General features: G+C 37.4%; 2 pseudogenes; both read left to right on the top strand.

Moving 5' to 3' along the window:
- The first annotated feature begins 3,337 nt into the window (after positions 1 to 3,337).
- On the top strand, positions 3,338 to 11,352 carry LOC126610820 (UDP-glycosyltransferase 74G1-like; annotated as a pseudogene).
- Positions 11,353 to 12,010: 658 nt separating this feature from the next.
- On the top strand, positions 12,011 to 16,367 carry LOC126626233 (pentatricopeptide repeat-containing protein At2g22070-like; annotated as a pseudogene).
- The last annotated feature ends 528 nt before the right edge of the window (positions 16,368 to 16,895 follow it).

Here is a 16,895-nt window from a genome sequence, read left to right on the forward strand (position 1 = left end):
AGATCCCATGGTCTAAGTTCAATAGGCAAACTAGTTGGGCATGATTCAAAGAAGTTAACACACTATATACCTTATTCCTATGATGGAAGAAGTGTGTTGTCTGCAGAAGTTTTAGGTTGTATATTTATACTTAATGACAATGATATCTTATAAATAAAAAGGAATAGAGCAGACTATTCTTAATCAGTGATCACCTATGTGAGAGTAGAAGTGGGTCGCTTCTATGAGTATGAGATGGCTAAATACTCTAAAGCTCTCATGAATCCAGGATTTGTTCAGGACCAAAATGAACACAACCGTATGAATCGGAATATATTAGGATTAGTGATGTGTGTTGCTTATTGTCTCGGTTTACTACTGCGGTGAACAGTTCAAGATTCTATATTCACTGCGTCACCAAGTAAATCCGATAAGTATTCACTAGGGTAGGTTCAAGTCCAAAAGACACCTCTCTCGATGCATCTCTTGTCCGCCTGTACTCTCAAATTCTTCCTAATTTTTCATTCATGTGGGGGATTGTTGGAATTTACATATTATAATATTAATAATTATAATATTTAATTCAATAATTGAATGAAAAATACTTTAACCGTTTGTATCAAACCGTATTTGTCATTAAGTGGGTGCCATCTTATACAAAGTAGCGCCACATTGAGTATGGACCTTTTAAATGGTGCCATCTAAAAGATGTATGTATGCATCTCTTCGTCAGTCAATGCCTTCGGTTTTATTTAACCTCATGAAACCATGACATTAAGATGTAGAAAATTAGAGTTAATTTTTACTTTTGAGAAATAGGGTTTCCCCACTTTGTTTCTCAAATGATTCGTGTGTCAAATTCCGAGTCGTGTCTTGAGAGTACGGAATATATGAAGTTCGCCAGAGTCCGAAGATTGAAGTGCTTTGACTTCGGATTATAGATTGTTGAATCCTGGGAGATGGACGCCTATCGAACTACAAGCGAGGGGCGAAATTCTATCTTTAGGACATTGCATTTATGCAAGCCTCAATCTCCAAGTTTGTCAGTTATTCTAACTTTCTCTCTAGTTGTTTATATTAATCTCATATATAATTGATGTTGTGAATTTCTTTATGAATACTTTCATTGAAATTTTTATTATTATTTTCATATTTTCTACTGTTGCTCCAACAATTAGTGCGTCTAGGAATCATCCATTTATTGAAGAAATAATTGAAATTGTTGTAACCTATAAGCCTCGTGCATCCCATGATATTAATTGTTTGACTGCAGAACCCTAACTCAATGTGAAATCTATAGCCATATTAACCCCTTGAAAATTCAAATTGTTCGATTATATATGTTTTGCTACTGAAGATGGGTTCATGCCCATGATATATATTAATTGTTTGACTGCGTCCAGGGATCATCCATTCATTGTTTTACAAATCAAATTATTGGATTATCTATGTTTTGCCACTGAAGTTGGGTTCATGCCCTTATGGTTAGTCAATGAGACATGTGATTATAAGGATAGAGAAAAAAAAATTGTAAAGGAAAAAAGAAGTAGAGAAAAGAAAATATGCAGGGGAGAGATCACTACTGGAGAAGAAAGAAAGAGCGAAAAACATGCAGAGGACGGAAAGATAGGAAACAGAAGAAAGATCGGGGGAGAATAATTAATTTTTTTTAAGTTAAAAAAACCTAATGCAAAAATATTTAAATAAAAGAAATTTATTAGACTAATATTACATCTCAACCATTAAATGTGTACAAATCTTATATATATATATATATATATATATATATTCCCATTGATTTTGAAAGGGAATTGTTATTGGCACTTCAAATTTCTCATTCTACACTTCAAATTTCTATATTTAAAAAGAAAAATTTAATGGTGATGAATGTATAATGAGATTTTTGGAATGCCAATAACACTTCATTTCTGAAATGGTTTTGTAATGCCAAGTGAGATTCAATGGACCTTCGACAGATTTCACTCAAATTGTGGGACCATTTCAAGCATGACCAAATTATTGAGCAAATCAATACAGAATTCTCTGTGGCCAAGCCTCTCTATCAAAGGCTTGCTACTTTAGAAACCTCTACTTCTTCCATCTCAATCGATAAGAAATTCAAGTCAGAACTTAAAGAAATAGCCAGACAGTTAAAGGTACAAGTATCCCAAATGGGTGAAGATGAAATAAATTTCCTCTTATGCATGATCCTCTAGTCAAAAGGCCAGTTCACCTCCCCAGAAGTTACATTGGGCAGACTACCAGATGCCCAAGGACCCTTATGACCTTAATGAAGAGTAAAAATTCAATTCATTAAAGATAAATATTGTTGACTAATGTGGTAGCCAAAATCTACTGTCTTCAGTCTTGACGAATTTGTATTTTTGGCTCCACAACTACTATTCATTCAGAACAAAAGTTAAACGGTAAATCCGACAAGTTGCTATTCATCTATAGTGTTGTCATGTAAAGTATCATTACGCATATAAGATCAATAGTAAAAGTTAATCATTCAAAGTAGCCTTTATTCACGCGCTCCTTCACAATAAAAGCTAATTCAAACCAGTCCCTATTCACCCATGCACCAACAGTAATTCCTTCAATTATTCAAATCTCAAGCTCCAGTCTATAAATATTGGGCTCTGTAGCCTTAGTCATCCAAGTGTCTCTGATTTCTACCTGTGTTCTGGAGAAACCAGTGTAAATACACACAAAAAAGCGCATTATTTTCTGTCATACCTATTTATTTTTAGTTTGCATTACTTTTATGAAAACACACACACACACACACACACACACGTGAAATAGTAAAACCTTTCCATCAAGGTTTCTGTAAGTTTAATTTTTGTTCTCATTTATTTACTTAGAGATAGGGAGAATATATGAAAGAGAAAGATGGGAAAAAGAGGAGGAGGATGAAGAAGAATTTAGAAGTGAAAGCAAATCCATGAAACAAAAACTTGAAAAGAAAAACTATTTGAAAAAATGGTTTAAAACTTTCGGTATCAATTTTTTTATTTCCCCTACCTTGCTCTGTCATTTTTCCGGCATTCCTCTCATACGCGTCCCATTTAACTTTAACTAGAACACAAAAAACAAAAATTGAAATGGTTATTCAACGGTTTACATCATAAAATTGTAATTGTAATTGTAATTGTAATACACGACATACAAACAAAACAAGGGAATGGTAATAAAACAAAGTAATCATCACCGTAAGTAATACAATGCATGAGTCAATGCCAACCTTTAGGTTTAAGATAATATGCAAATACAAATTAATCTAACATAGTACTGCAACCAAACTCAAGATCTAGATCTAAACTGGCCAAAACCATCTTCCAAACAGTTCTCACTAATGGGGGAAAGACACAGAGATAAAAAATCTCACTATTTGGTCTTCCCCTATCCTACCCAACAAGGCCACATTAATCCCATGCTCCAATTCTCCAAGCTTTTACATCACAAAGGAGTCAAAATCACACTAGTCACAACCCTTTTCGCCTACAACACAATACTGCACAAATCATCAGGATTATCTAGTAGCTACTTTGCCCTGGAGACCATTTCAGATGGTTACGACCAAGGCGGCATCAAAGAGCTGAAAGTGTAGAGGCCTACTTGGAGAGCTTTAAGCAAGTCGGTTTGCGAACTCTGGCCAAACTCCTTGAGAAGCTTTCAAGCTCAGGCTGCCTAGCTGACTGTATTGTTTATGACGCTTTCATTCCTTGGCCTTTAGATGTTGCCAAAAAGTTTGGAATAGTTGGAGTTGTTTTCTTTACTCAGTCTTGTGCAGTTGACAATATTTACTACCATGCCCACAAAGGATTGGTCAAGCTCCCTCTTACTAAATATGATTAGTCTAAGATTTTGCTTCCAGGATTGCCACCAGTTGAACATGGGGATATGCCATCCAGGTTATATGATTTTAGGTCTTACCCAGCTGTCTATGACATAGTTGTGGGTTAGTTCTCCAATGTTGACAAAGCTGATTGAGTTTTATGCAACTCATTTTATGAGTTGGAAGAACATGTAAGTACATTTGGAAGATGTTTTAATCATTAATTAGTTTCATTCCTTCGGTAATGATATTGTTTTAGTGCCAATTAAAGCTTTGATTTAAGTTTCAAACTGATGATATGATTTTAGTATGTAGTGTTAGAAAGTAAATAACTCCGCTTGTGTAAGTTTATCTTACATTGCCAATCCCAAGCCCGGATAAAGAAGGAGGGGAAGGGCGTTAGGTAGTCGACAGCCGGCACTCCTAGGTTACGTCGAATCCTTATGAAAATGAATCCAGAACGAAATGGTGCAAGCTAGGGCGTCACCCGTAAGTGGCGCGCTGTGTGGCCCGAGCACAGTGATAAGTAAGCAAGGGTCGCTGTATCTCCATCGGCATCCAAATGCAGTGTTAAATGAGCAAGGGGGTCATAGAAACTTCTTTTTGAACGACTCCACTCAAAGTTGTTTGAAAGCATATGCTCCTATCAACTTTACACATGACACACAAAAAAAGTACTTTGATCCTATTAGACGGGGGGGGGGGGGGTAAAGAAGCTAGGACAGAATGGTAGAGTTCAAGAGAGTAGAATGGGTTTTGGAATGTGGAATATAGGAACCTTAACGGGAAAATCTATTGAAGTAATGGAAGTTATGGTGAGGAGAAGGATAAGTATTATGTGCCTACAAGAAACTAAGTAGGTTGGTCTTAAGGCAAATGATCTAGAAAACTCAGGTTTTAAACTTTTATATTCGGGCACAAATAGAACAAGAAACGGTGTTGGCATCATCGTGGACAAGACCTTGACACAAGATGTTGTAGATGTCAAGAGGGTAGGAGATAGAATTATGGCAATCAAGATTGTTATAGGACAAGAACTCATCAATGTGATTAGTACGTACGCACCTCAAGTAGGGTTGGATACAAGTTTGAAGGAGAAATTTTGGGAAGATCTTGGAGACTTTGTCACGCCCCGACCTGCGAATAAAGACTATCCACGAGTTAGGGTGTGAGCCATATCTTAGCTATAGAAAAAAATTCTACAACCAAGATATGGTGGAAAATCAAATAAAATTATAACAATTACACCATTCATCAACCAAATCTTACATAAAAATTTATTGAATACGCAACAGAATAACTATAGTGCACAAATTAATTCACAACAAAAACTACTAACAAAATAATAATTAAATTGTAACAAATATTAGTATACAAAATTAATTCATAACAAAAGTACCAACTAAAATAATAATTGAAATGAGTAGCTCTTGAAAATACATAAAATGTATGCAATGAGATGCATGAATGTACTCACTCCCTTCTAATCCCGTCAACACATACCTAAGGTACCCAAGCCTGCACGTCCCATACCATGCTTATATCACTTGGCTCTGAGTACGTTAGATTATGAGTTAACCCCCGTTCATCCCTTAACCCAATTTTTGTAATTAAACTCTCAGTTTCCACTTTATTAAACAAGCACTTCCCCTGACGCCCAAATGTATATTCAAGCCCTACACCCTACGCCTGACATATACAAGATTTCATTCTTTTTATAATCAACCAATTTGTATACTCAAGCCCAGCACCCTACGCTAGGCATATACACTGTTCATTATTATTCAAGGCAAACTTCAGCTTTTGAATATCCTCACAACTTAAACACTTTACACAAGTGAGCACTTGACACAACACATTTTCTAGCTTTGCAATGCATATGTAAATGTCATGTTCACATAGATATCAATACCCACACTTTATCTTACAAGCCTGCAAGCTTCAACATAAAACAAATTGATTAGTAACAAGAGTAATATAATCATAATACTAATAACAAAGTAATAATTTATAATCCATCATATAGAGTGTTGCTCGCTGACCACTCCATATATGTTTTTCCAACGTCTCGTCCATCTTGCTCGGGCAACCTATTTTTATTAGAAAAGAATAGACATCCATGTTAGAGAAAATAATTGTTAGAGTCCAATATATGTCTCCAAGGCCACAAGGCATAGAATCATGTTTCTAGCTTTTCCCTTTCCAAACATCATCTTTTATTTTTATTTTAGCCCACCACTTCTACTTCTTCTTCTTTAATATAGCTGAAACTATCAGCTGTTCGAACTGGGATATAAGTCAACATATAGGTTACATTGTCATGGTTTTTGGATATGTTATAGAGGAGATGATAAGGAATAACTTTTGTGAAGGAAGTGTTTCGATCCAAGGCTACGAAAAATAGGGTTTTGGTACTCATAACATGGCTGTCCAGTTTTCTACAGGATTAGAGACTGAGTTGGTATTTTAAACATATTGGAAGATTGCACCTTTGGAATTTCCTGAAATTTTGATATGTCATGGTAGAGAGATAGACGTACAACTCTCATGAATAAAGTATTATAATATAATATATGTATGATGGTGTTTTGGTCTGTTAAATAGGCTGGACGAATTTCTAGTTTTTGGATATCTTTCTTTTGATAGATGGAGTTTGGTGGAGATTTGTTGGGTAAGGTTTCATCTATTTTTCTGGGATTTGTCTAACACTTTTTATACATCATCCTCAATAGAGATGAATAGAGATTTCCGATAGTTTGGTGGAAGTGCTTCTCATGGCAATGATCTCCAAATGTAAATGCATAAACAACACAAGATTTAAGTGGTTCGCCAATTCGACTACATCCACTGAGGTTTGCTTTCATTGTATTTCACTATATATATAAGGGACTTACAAATACAAAGAAAGATGGCTTAAATCCTTAACAATATGTATATGAAAGATAAGGGGTAATATGAAAAAGGAGAATAGTTTTGGAGTTGTTCTTTTTCTTTTTCTTTTTCTTCCTCTCTCTTCTCTCCCTTCTCTCCCTTCTTTCTCTATGTCCCCCCGTTGTTTCTTTTCTCCTTCCTTTATGTAGATTGCATGGCATCTTCTTCTCCAAAGAATCTCCACAAGTGTGCCAATGGAAAGAAAGCAGTGTTGTGTTAATCATTACCATGAAATGTGTTCCAATCACAAAGCAAAAATTGTTGTCCTAATCAATAGCAATGAAATGTGTTCTAATGGAAAAACAACAAGTGTTAGATTAATCATGAATTAATGAATATCATGCAAGGTGGTCCTTGCACCCAAAGGCCATGTCCAAACAATTTGGGGAATGAATCCTCACCAATTATCAACATGATATGTGGTTCAATAGCAAAACAACAAATGTGAAGTTAATTATGAACTAATGAATAATATGAAAGATGTTCCTTGCATCAAAGGCCGCATGAAATGTTCTAACCACAATAAGTTGTCATCTTCCTTTATTTAGAGTGGTGAATATCATGCAAAGTGGACAAAAGCTCAAAAGCCACATTCATCTCTAAGGGATATGAATCCCACCCATTCTCACCTTATTGGAAGATTTGGAATGATAGATTTGAAGCATTGAAGAGAGAATATAGACAATTAATTGAGATTCCCTTAGGCTAGTGAGTAAGCACTCTAAAACAACAACAACAACATATTGCCACATGCATGCCAATACATACACATACCTAGTCTATGGCTCTATATAGACTCACACCTCTCAAATGTTTAGAGGTGAGTAATCTCTCTACATTAACTCAACTTGCCAACTCACTCCTACTTGGTAAAAATATCAAACCAAACTCAACACTTAGCCACACATATAAGCCAAAGGCTTCCCACCTCCACACCCTAATAATTAGCTTCTATTAATTACCAACTTCCACCTTTACCTATCTAGAGTGGTGACTAACCCCTCCTCTTTATTCTCTAATGGTTGGCAAAACTCCACTTAGCCTTTGTGAGAAAATAAAGCCAAACTCATGCACTTAGACACATGCACGTATGCTATATAGACTTCCACTCCACATTTAGAGTGGTGAGTAATCACCAAATCATTAACTCCTAATGTTACAAACTCTCCACCTCATCTTTGAGAGAAAATAACAAGACATAACTACTCATTTAGTCCAACCTCAAACTCTTGGCCCTTTGTGAGGAAAATCAAACCAAATTCATTTAATTTCCCTTCTCCAATTCAAACTAAAAATATCTCTAATTACATATGAACATGAAATAGCTAGTTTTTGAAATAATTTGTAGGAAAAAGGATTTTACATTGAAACTATTTTACATACCGAAAATAGGTTCTTGTACGTAAAAATAATTACTCACACACACACACATATATATAACCATTTTTTTTATATGGGGTATTACAGACTTGGTGCAAGGAATTGCTCAGACGGAGAGGTATTTATAGGAGGAGATTTAAATGGAGGTTTTCATGGTGGCCATGGTTTTGGGGAGAGAAACGAGGATGGGGAAGCCATCTTGGATTTTGCAATGGCATATGATCTCTTCTTAGCCAACACCTTCTTTAAGAAGAAAGAAGAACATGTGATCACCTACAAGAGTGGCTCGGCAAAAACACGAATAGATTTTCTTCTAATGAGGAAAGGGGATCGGATAACTTGTAAGGATTGCAAAGTTATACCGGGAGAGAGCTTGGCTAATCAACATCGCTTGTTGGTGATGGATGTACATATCAAAAGAGAGAGAAAAAAGAACAAGACCTGGAAGTGCCTAAGGACTAGATGGTGGAATCTAAAAGGAGAAAAACAAGTCATTTTCAAAGAGAAAGTAGTCACCTAATGCGTGTGGGATAGAGAGGGGGAAGCTAGCCAAATGTGGGATTCCATGGCTAGTTGTATCCGAAAAGTAGCAAAAGAGGTATTAGAAGAGTCCAAGGGCTTTGCTCCACACCAAAAGGAATCTTGGTGGTGGAATGAGGAGGTATAAACAAAGGTGAAGGCTAAGAAGGAATGTTGTAAAGCCCTATACAAGGATAGGATCGATGAAAATGGTGAAAGGTATAGAATAGTGAAGCAGGAGGCGAAGAAAGCTGTGAGAGAAGCTAAGCTAGCGGCTTATGTCGATATGTATAAGCAATTATATACCAAAGAAGGAGAGTTTGATATCTATAAACCAGCTAGAGCAAGCTAAAAGAAGACAATGGACCTAAACCAAGTGAGGTGCATCAAGAATGAGGATGGAAATGTTCTTGCTACAGAGAACGCGGTCAAAGACAAATGGAGAGGTTATTTAAATAATCTTTTCAATGAAGGACATGAAATGAGTACTTCTTTGGGGGAGTTGAGTAACTCAGAAGAGTGTAGAAACTACTCTTTTTACTGTCGAATCAGGAAGGAAGAAGTGGTTGTAGCTTTGAAAAAGATGAAGCATAGAAAAGCAATGGGCCCAGATGATATACTGATCGAAGTGTGGAAAGTCTTAAGAGAGACGGGTATAGCATGACTCACAAACCTTTTCAATAGGATTTTGAAAATGAAGAAGATACCAAATGAGTGGCGAAAGAGCACTTTGGTGCCTATCTACAAAAATAAGGGCGACGTACAAAATTGCATGAACTATAGGGGTATTAAGCTAATGAGTCATACAACGAAGCTTTGGGAGAGAGTCATTGAGCATAGATTGAGGCAAGAGACACGGGTTTCGGACAATCAATTCGGGTTCATGCCAGGGCGCTCAACCATGAAGGCAATCTATCTTTTACAAAGATTGATGGAAACATATAAAGATAGAAAAAAGGATTTACACATGATCTTTATAGATTTGGAAAAAAAACGTATGATAGGGTCTTAAGAGACATTCTTCAGAGGATTTTAGAGAAGAAAGTAGCACAAGTAACATATATCCAAGTTATAAAGGATATGTATGATGGAGCAAAGACTACTGTAAGAACTCATGAAGGACAAACCAAAAGCTTCCCCATAACTGTAGGGTTACATCAAGGCTCATCCTTAAGTCCTTACCTTTTTACATTAGTAATGGATGAGTTAACGGGACATATTCAAGATGATATTCCTTGGTGTATGCTTTTCACAGACGATATAGTGTTGATAAATGAAACTCAGGAAGGGGTAAATGCGAAGCTTAATCTTTGGAGACAAGTGTTGGAATCTAAAGGTCTTCGCCTAAGCCGATCAAAGATAGAATATATGGAGTGAAAGTTCAGTGCAAATGGAAGCCAAAATGAGTTAGGGGTGAGAATCAAAGATCAGAAAGTACCAAAGAGTGACCACTTTCGCTACCTAGGATCTATCTTGCAAAAGAACAGAGAATTAGATGGAAACCTCAACCATAGAATACAAGCTGGATAGATGAAGTGGAAGAGTGCATCTGGGGTGTTGTGTGACTACCATATGCTACTGAAGCTCAAAGAAAAATTTTATAGGACGACAATAAGGCCGACGATGCTGTATGACACGGAATGTTGGGTGGTGAAGCATCAACACGTACATAAAATGGGTGTAGCGGAGATGAGGATGCTTCGTTGGATGTGTGGGCACACCAGAAAGGATAAGATTAGGAATGAGGATATCTGAGGTAAAGTAGGAGTAGCCGAAATTGAAGGAAATATGAGAGAAAATCGTTTACCGTGGTTTGGACATGTGCAAAGAAGGCCTACTGAATCTCCGGTTAGAAGATGCGATTACGGGACAGAGGTCCAGGACCGAAGGGGTAGAGGAAGAACTAGGAAAACTTTGGAAGAGACTTTAAGAAAAGACTTATAGTACTTGGATTTAACGGAGGACATGACACAGAACCGAGCGCAATGGTGTTCTAAGATTCATATAGCCGACTCCACTTAGTGGGAAAAAACTTTGTTGTTGTTGTTTTTTTAGAAAGTAAATAATTCGATCTTTAAGCGGGGTTAGTCTAGTTGTGAGAGTGGGTAGAGTGATGGATAGAAGTAGGCTAGGTTCAGAATTCGAAACTCTTCATAGTAATGGAACAAAAGAAATTACATAATTCTTTTATTGTATTAGTAGATAACATTACATGACAAGTAAAACTTACATCGGTTTATTTCCTCAGTGAATAATCGATACATGAATGCATATTAGTATGCAATTCACTGGGGCATGTGGTTTATATAAGAAATCAGACAAAAAAATTGTGATCGTTCATTAATTTTTTGTATAATTATTTTGCTTTTTGTTAGGTGGTGGATATGACAGAGAATATGGTGTCAACCTCTTCAAGCTCAACAACGATGCATGCATGAAATGGCTAGAACAACAGCCAAAATGGTCTCTCACATACGTGGCATTCGGCAGTGCAGCACAACTCGAAGCTGAGCAAATGAAGGAATTGGCTTGGGGTTTGAGGAGGAGCAAATGCAAATTCTTGTGGCTGGAGGGAAGTAGAAGCAGCCAAGCTCCCAAAAGGATTTGCAGAGGAGACGTCTGAGAAGGGTTTGGTGGTTACATGGTGCCCACAACTGGACGTGTTGGCTCACGAATCTGTTGAATCCTTCGTTACGCATTGATGAGTTTACTGACAATGTGGTTCAACAAAAGACAATTAGGGTTTTAGGTGAGATGTAACACCAAGTTTTCTAATAAAGCTTAATTTGGTTCATGTTATGCACTTGTCGCAACTTTTTATTCATCAATTAAAGCTGCATTTTATATAGGAAACTTTAACGAAAAACTCCCGGTAGTGTTCATTTTAACGAAAAATCACATTTTACACTAAAAATTCAATCCTAGTACTATTCACTTTACCCTTTATTTTGTCATTATCGTTAAAACTCAAAGTTTTGAAGTTCTTTTCATTAGTTTTCCTTTTTATATATCTAAGTTAGCAAGGTTAATTAAATGGGTGATGTAGTGGTGTAGAGTATTTTTTATGGCCGGAGTTCAAATTTCTATCCCTAATATTTTTGAGCCAAATGGTAGATATTGTAGTTTTTTTTTTTTTTTTTTTTTTTTTTTTTAAGAACTATATTCGCCTATTTTTTGCAAGAATAATATATATATTATTTATACAATGATACACATACACTAAAAGATGGAGAAATAAATTATTGGCAACCTAGTCACTTCCAAGTTATAAACTATTCAAATTCATGGAAACAAAATGAGTAATAGACAAGCCAACGAGGGTTGACTCAGCTAGTAAGGTCATTGCCTTGTGTGTCAGCCCACAAAGTTCGAGTTCTCCAATAATTCCCGTTAGTGCACAATCTGTAAACTCCTACATAAATTCATATTGTGACCGTTTAGTTTACATACCATGCATAAATCCTTCATGCTTGAGATTTAGATATGTCTTGACGCTGGTAGTTGAATAATCAATGTCCCCCCAAACTTGGTAATAATAAAAAGTTCGAAATTGACACCACCACAAGGTGTCCGTCAAATAATCCCTCAAAAAGGTGTCACTCGAGGGAAGGGCAGGAAAATGAATTGGGCGAGCGAATATGAAAAACATATAGTTAAAAACGTGGACGACGAGAAATACATACCATCACTTTGAAAGCAGGCAAATTCGCCACTGGATGTGTACATTCATTAGTCACCGTCTAGTTCTTAGTAATTCCAATGGAGGCCTCAAATCCGGCCTCCCGTTCGGACTTCTACGCATATCAGCTGCAAGCAAGCCTCAGAAAGCGAGACTTACTTGCCGCCAATCAATCCATGCCCAGATCATCAAATCCGGCCTTCACCTCTGCAGTGTGTTTTTGATGAACAACCTCATGACCGTGTACCTCAAAACCGGCTCTGCTTCCGATGCCCACCGCGTGTTCGACGAAATGCCCCTAAGGAATACACTCTCATGGAACACTATTATCTCCGCTTATGCAAAGCAGGGAAGGTTTGACGAGGCACTGAACGTTTTCGACGCAATGCCGCAACGGGACTCCGTTTCCTGGACCGCAAAGATCGTGGGTTACAATCAGATGGGTCGTTACGGGAATGCCATTCAGATGTTTGTGCAGATGATTGCGGACGGAGTTCTGGTGACCCAGTTCACCCTTACTAACATTCTTTCCGCATGTGGTGCTGTTAAGGCTTTGGAGATTGGTAGGAAGGTTCATTCGTTTGTTGTTAAACTTGTGGTTGGCAGTTATGTTTCTGTTGCCAACTGTCTTTTAAACATGTATGCAAAATCTGGTGATCCCAGGACCGTGAAGATTGTTTTCGATAGGATGAGGTTGAAAAACACATCGAGCTGGAATGCTATGATTTCTTTGCATATGCAATGCGGTTGCGCTGACCTTGCTCTTGCTCAGTTTAAGCAAATGAAGGAGCACGACATTGTTTCTTGGAATTCGTTGATTGCAGGATACAATCAGCATGGCCTTGACATGGAAGCACTGACTACCTTTCATGTATGCTTCAGGATTCTGTTCTACAGCCCGACAAGTTCACCTTAGCAAGCATTCTGTCAGCTTGTGCTAACCTTGAGAAGTTGGAACTTGGGAAGCAAATCCATGCCCATATTGTAAGAGCTGAGCTGGGCACATATGATGCAGTGAAAAATGCTTTGATCACAATGTATGCTAAATCTGGTGGGTTGGCAATTGCTCAAAAGATTTTAGAGCAATGCGTGACTTCCGATCTCAATGTTATAGCTTTTACGGCCCTATTGCATGGGTACATAAAGCTTGGGGATATAATGCCAGCCAGGCAGATATTTGACGCGTTGAGAGACCGTGACGTGGTTGCATGGACAGTAATGATTGTTGGTTATGTACAGAATGGGTTGAATAATGATGCTTTGGAGCTCTTCATGTCAATGATAAAACAAGGCCCCAAGCCGAACAGCTACACCTTAGCAGCTATGTTAAGTGTCAGTTCGAGCTTGGCTTCTTTAGACTATGGAAAACAAATTCATGCAAGTGCCATGAGGTCGGGGGAAGTCCATTCAGTTTCTGTAAGCAATGCTCTAATTTCAATGTATTCCAAAGCTGGAAGCATCAGTGGTGCAAAGAAAGTATTCAATTTGATTTACTCGAATAGAGATACGGTTTCTTGGACTTCCATGATCATAGCCCTGGTTCAACATGGTCATGGGGAAGATGCCATTGAACTGTTTGAGAAGATGCTGTCACATGGTATTAAGCCTGACCATATAACTTATGTCGGCGTGCTCTCTGCCTGTATACATGTGGGATTGGTAGAACAGGGCAGGAGCTACTATAATTTAATGAGGAATGTCCACAAAATCGAACCCACCCATAGCCATTATGCAAGCATGATTGATCTGCTTGGGCGCGCTGGATTGCTTCAAGAAGCATTCAATTTTATACAAAGTTTGCCAGTTGAACCAGATGTTATAGCTTGGGGTTCACTTTTATCTTGTTGTAAGGTTCATAAAAATGTAGATCTAGCAAAGGTTGCAGCTGAAAGATTGCTGCTTATTGATCCAGACAACAGTGGGGCCCACTCAGCCCTTGCTAATCTGTATTCAGCTTGTGGAAGATGGGAAGAAGCTGCACAAGTTAGAAGGTCAATGAAGAATAAGGGAGTGAAGAAAGACAAGGATTTAGTTGGATTCAGATTCAAAACAAAGTTCATATGTTTGGGGTTGATGATGGAGTTCACATGCAGAAAGAGGCAATCTACAAGATGATGGAAAAGATATGGAAAGAGATTAAAAATATGGGTTTTGTTACTGACACTGACTCAGTATTGCATGATGTTGGTGAAGAAGTGAAGGAGAAGATGCTTAAACATCACAGTGAGAAACTTGCCATTGCATTTGGGCTAATAAATACTCCAGAGAACACGATGTTGAGGATCATGAAGAACCTTAGAGTTTGTAATGATTGTCATTCTGCCATCAAATTTATTTCCAAGCTTGTGGGCAGAGAAATCATTTTGAGAGACGCTACTCGTTTTCACCATTTTAAGAACGGGCAGTCTTCTTGTCGGGACTATTGGTAGACACGACAGTGAGGACTTAAAGATAGTTTGATGCTCAAGTGGACAGAAAATGATTCTGGTATTTCTCGTAAAAAGATGGTTAACTATTTGGCAAAGAGATTGGTAGCTCCATACTGCTATTAGTGCCACTTGGATTGAGTGAACCTTTGAAACACTGTTCATTCAGGTATAATCTGCTGATAAGATTCTTGAACTCTTAAACTTGGGAATAGCTGTCGGAAAACTGAAAGGACATAGGCTAATGGAACATCTTCTCGGTAAGTTGAATTCATTTGTGTGCTGCAGATGGAAAGTAGGCTGTACTTAGAAACCACAATCCTTAAGAGTTCATTTCTATAAACCATCTATTAGAGATTCTACTATACCTTAAATACCAAAGGCCGTATAGCTTTTCTAGATTTAGGTGCATGTTCCACAGCTTCCATGAATATCTTTCCGTGGTCAGGTGTTTGATTATACTTGCCATTGATTCGTTTTCCCATTAACCATATCACATGCAGTGCTGGAAATAAAAGTAAAAAGAAGAGAAAGGAACAAGTACCGGAATCAAGAAATGCTAATGCAAGGCAAACTTGCACTTCTGGATCTTGCTAGCAGTGAACAAGCATTGGAAACAAACAGTGGAGGCCAAAAATTAAGGGATGGAGCATATATTAACCATGCACTTCTTGCCTTAGCAAACTGCATAAATGCACTGGGCGAACAGCAAAAGAATGGTCTTGCTTATGTTCCTCACCGTATTAGGCATGTGATTGTAATTGTTATCTTGAAGTCCTCCCTGGCGCTGTGCCTTCCTGCTACTGTACTTAATGTGATTAGTTTTGCAGCAAATTGACATGAATACTCAAAGATGGTTTGAGTTGCAATTGTCAAACGATCATGGTTGCTATCCCCTGTGGACAGTTAGCATCATCACACTGTGAATACTTTGAAGCATGCTGATCGAGCAAAGGAAATAAAGACGCACATCCAGGTAAGCGCCAAATATGCATCTAAACCTATTCAATTGGTTCATCAAACTGTTACTCATTCTACGATTGCTTGCTCAATTTGTTAATCTGTTATGATCTCATTTGCAGTTGGCCATTAAGAAGTTTTAAAATTAACATTGTGGTTATCTTTCCACTTATGTTGCATAGGAGCATTGTGGTTGGAACTCGGCTTGGTAAGCTTTTAGTTTGGGGGTTCCGATGGTGGCGTTGCCGCAATGGACCAATCAATGCACAAACGCCAAGTACGTTATGGATGTGGAGAAAATTGGGATTGAGACTGGCTGATGAGAAAGGACAAGGGCTATTCACCACTTGCATTAGAGCTGCAATTTTAACATCCATTTAGCAAGGTGAATAAGACGGGTGGGTGAAGCAGCGATGTTGATTGTTTTTCATGGCCAGAGTTCGAATCCTTCTCCATATGCATGGGATGCGACATCTCTTTAGTTACCTTTCATAGTTACTAAAGATAACTATAATGAAACCTCACTAAAGAAAATAATCCAGAGTTCGTGTATTGGAAAACCCTGAACCTTAAATCCAAAATTGTTTTGATATTTGATTCTGAGTCTGGCTATAATAGAACCCAGCACTCAGTCGTACGAATTTTATTAAAATCCCGTTGCAAAACTTCTGGATAACACTTGTGTTCTCGGAAATCAGCTCATTCTCCCACTTTAAGAATGTATCATCGCCCAAAAACTTTCATAATCAGAACCATTTAATTTCTTAATCTTAATTTGAAGATTATTCCTACAAAAACTCATTCGAACTGGAGTTCGTTTAGTCATGTAAATGTATCAAATACATAGTGGTTTAACATGAATATGTAACTTGGTACCTACAATGTTGATTTATTTGATACATTTGGATGTAAACAAACTCCGATCCAAATTATTTTTTGTAGGGATGATCTACAAATGAATCTTAAGAAATTGAATGGTTTCGATTAAGAAGTTTTTTCAATGAAGATATGTTATTTGCACGTGGGGAATGAGTTCATTCCCAAAGGAATAATGCAAGTATTATTCTTAGGTTTTTATGTGCAAATTCTAACCGTTAAATTTTTAAATCCTCAAGTATTTTTAATGCAATTATTATTCTTACGTATCATGGAAGAAAAATTATTTTTTCTCATTGATTTT

This window comes from Malus sylvestris, chromosome 1 (assembly GCF_916048215.2).
Source record: "Malus sylvestris chromosome 1, drMalSylv7.2, whole genome shotgun sequence".
Classification (NCBI taxonomy): domain Eukaryota; kingdom Viridiplantae; phylum Streptophyta; class Magnoliopsida; order Rosales; family Rosaceae; genus Malus; species Malus sylvestris.